General features: G+C 33.5%; 1 long non-coding RNA gene across 1 annotated transcript in view; it reads left to right on the plus strand.

The window, feature by feature from the left end:
* The window catches only part of LOC109466334, a 2984-nt gene extending 1858 nt beyond the window's left edge, over positions 1–1126 (plus strand). Inside the window, exon 2 of the long non-coding RNA XR_002140017.1 lies at positions 1076–1126. This is a non-coding gene — a long non-coding RNA (uncharacterized LOC109466334). The remainder of the gene's footprint in view (positions 1–1075) is intronic.
* The last annotated feature ends 2108 nt before the right edge of the window (positions 1127–3234 follow it).

The following is a 3234-nucleotide window of genomic DNA, read 5'->3' on the forward strand; positions in this document are numbered from 1 at the left end:
AGTTTAAAAAATACGTTTTAATATTACCTTGAGACATCTGAATAAGTCAAGACGAAGGTTATGGAAGTGCACTATATTCCTCGGTCGCAAGATGTCGCTTTTGATTAGTGGCCTGAATGGAATTTCCCATATCGAAGATCCCGGATGTAACGCATGAGGCTGCTTAGGTATTTACTTAGCAAAAATAGCAAAATATCAGGAATTATAAGGGTATTAGGCATAGAGCCATAGGATAAAAATGGAGCTAAAGATACTACGGGCAAGGGCAATCAATTACATTGTGTTTTATTCGTGCTGTTGAACAGATTTAAACAGAGTTACGTTATCCGCCCCCCCCCCCCGTGAAAATTTATGAATTCGTACAACCTAACAATATGTTAGTGCATTAAGCTTGATAACGTTTGACAGCTCTGTTATTGTAGCCACTCCATTTTGTGTTGTCTCATGAAGTTATACCAAAATAAAACATTTCACTTTTGACACATGCATCTTTGCTCTTTATTCATCAGTATTGTCCAGACATTACAGATGAAACATAGTTCCTCTGTAATATACAACATGACACTACTGATTCCAAAAAATGTCTTCCCCATACATAGAGCTGTGTAACCTACTCTAACAGAGAAATTAGCTCCACATACATATCCTAAACTCTTTCCTGTCTCTCAAATCTTCAATCACAAATGAAAATCTGTATCTCTACCTAAACATTTTCCCTCCCAACATCTGCTTCGAGATTAATATTTTTCACTAATTCCATTGAAGCAAATGATAATGGAAGCCAATTTATTACCCTGTTTGGTGTTACAGGTATGAACATACTAGGTAATACATTCTTTCCTCTCTAGCAGTTACACAAATCTATGTGGACATCCTAAAAGAACACAAAACTACATGGCCAGCGGCCGAGATAAACTTTTTTCAAAAGTCTTGTTTTCATTTTTTCTAGATGCATGCATTTGGTTTTCTTTGTACGTTTCAATTCATTTCTCTTTGTTGAATTCTTTTTCATTGCTGCTAGTGTTTTTTATGCAGATTTATTTAAACTTTTTTTTATCATTTGTTTTTGGATCAGGTTGACCGGAAGAAGTTGCGACTGGTCGCCATGGAGAGACTTGGTCTGAAGGAAGAGGCCTGAAGCCTGTCGGCAGTCAGTTTTAATCTCGGAATTACAGTTTAATTCCGTACTTTTATTTTCATATATCAACAAGCTTACTAATATTGTAAACAAGAGGTATTAAAAAAGATTTAAGACAGACGTGGTGGCAGTTAATTTTTAAACAAGGGAACTGGAGCCAGAATTATGGCAACTGTAGCTGACAGAATTATGGGACGGAGAGAATTCTGTACACTTCTATACATTATTGGGTTAATCCCTGATGCTCTAAGATGGCTATGGTGGAATTAAACTGGATGCTGTTCATGAATTAATCAATTATATTGCAAATGTAAACTAATTAAAGGTATTCAGCGTAATCGACGTTTAATCAGACGTTTACACTAGTAATTCTTAACTTTGTCATTTTGGATTTTATAGATTTTGTTTTGGATTTTTACAAACTTCTAACATAAAAGTTATAGCGTAAGGATTACATTTTAGTGTAAGTCACATTGGAGCGAATATATGCAAATAGACCACGAAATCTCACAGAGAAACAGACCTTCTCTTCTTTGCAAGCTCCGAAGAGAACTATGTTTCCCGTCTATTTCACAGACAAACACACACAATTAGGGTAGTGACCGTACAGAGAAAGGTTGAGCCACGAATGACCCTTACGAGGGTTAGGGAGGAAGTGTCAGAGGGTAAAGGGGCGGAATAATTAGTATCAGGGTAGGGCTCACGTGATTGTCTGTTCAGCCGACGGGAAACGTCTTTTATACGTCTTGAAAAATAAATCAACTAAATAGCAGATGTCGCCCTGTTCTGATTCGTCACTTTCATTAGATCTCTTATTTCATTTTGCGACACTGTCGTGACACTTTGATCATAATACAGTAAGAAGAATTTCTTGGTACATTTTTATTTTTTCCAGTAACAGTCTAAAATCAAATAATTTAGGGAGGTTTAACACATGAGACAGCGCGTCTGTAAATCTGTGGCGAACCCTTTTTGGGTGTTCTGTAGAATTAAAAAAAGGATCACAGATATTCTTTTTTTTTTTTAATCTATAGATAGACCAAACTGATTATTAAAAAAAGAATACGCATGCTCGAATTAATTCTAGAACCATATATCTCTGACAAAGGCTTGAGATCTCCGACCTCTAGTTTTGTATTACTCTATATATATTGTGTTTAATGACTTCGTTTATAAATGCAGTAAAAGACATGGCAGCTTTTGTATACAAAGACGCTTAATTGCGTATTTCAAGCATGATCTATATTAGTCAAGTAAGTCAAGCATGATCTATATTACATAATCAACATGATAACAAATCTACATCTATATTACATGATCAACATGATAGCAAATTAAAAAAAAACTAGTATCCAATTACATTATCACATTATGATAATAACATTATAAGGAGTTGAAAAGGTTCTTAATAATTGATGTAATAATTGACACTTGGAGGAACATCACAAAATGTCTTAACGTACAAACCATTAATTTCCACTTCTTGAAGCATCAATCATTTAATTCTTACAATTTGCTGTATTTTAAGGTCTATTTCATTTTACCCGTTTTTTCTTTTAAATATCCACTTAATATATTTGGATCTGTTCATATTAAAATGTGACGCAACTTAGGCCGGTCTAACTTGGGGAATTTTTAATTACTGTCAATCAGGTGCATATCTGATAACAAACTGCTTAAAAACCTGATTTGAAACTGAATCCAATATCATGATTGCCATGATACTTAGTGTATATCTCATTGTATTGGAAATTCTTGCCAAAGGCTAATAAAAATGTAATATACAATTATAATAATGTAAAAGGTGAAACGTGTCGAACAGAATTTTTATTATTGTACCATTACGGGCTGCTTTAAATCCCATTACAAATTATAATTCTGAAAAGAATAGTTTTGGAATATTAGATTGCAACTGTATTTGGCACGATATAGAAAATTTAAGATTATGTTTCAGGTATTTCCTTGACGTACTATAGTTGGGATTATTTTTTTCTACTTAATAATATTACATTATTGTAATACATACTAGATTATTGTACAAAGAAAAAAAATTAAATAAAAATGAAATCTTCTCAACTTTAGGATTTTAGGGTCCT

The sequence above is a fragment of the Branchiostoma belcheri genome, unplaced genomic scaffold (assembly GCF_001625305.1).
Source record: "Branchiostoma belcheri isolate BF01 breed outbred unplaced genomic scaffold, Haploidv18h27 scaffold163, whole genome shotgun sequence".
In the NCBI taxonomy this organism is placed as follows: Eukaryota; Metazoa; Chordata; class Leptocardii; order Amphioxiformes; family Branchiostomatidae; genus Branchiostoma; species Branchiostoma belcheri.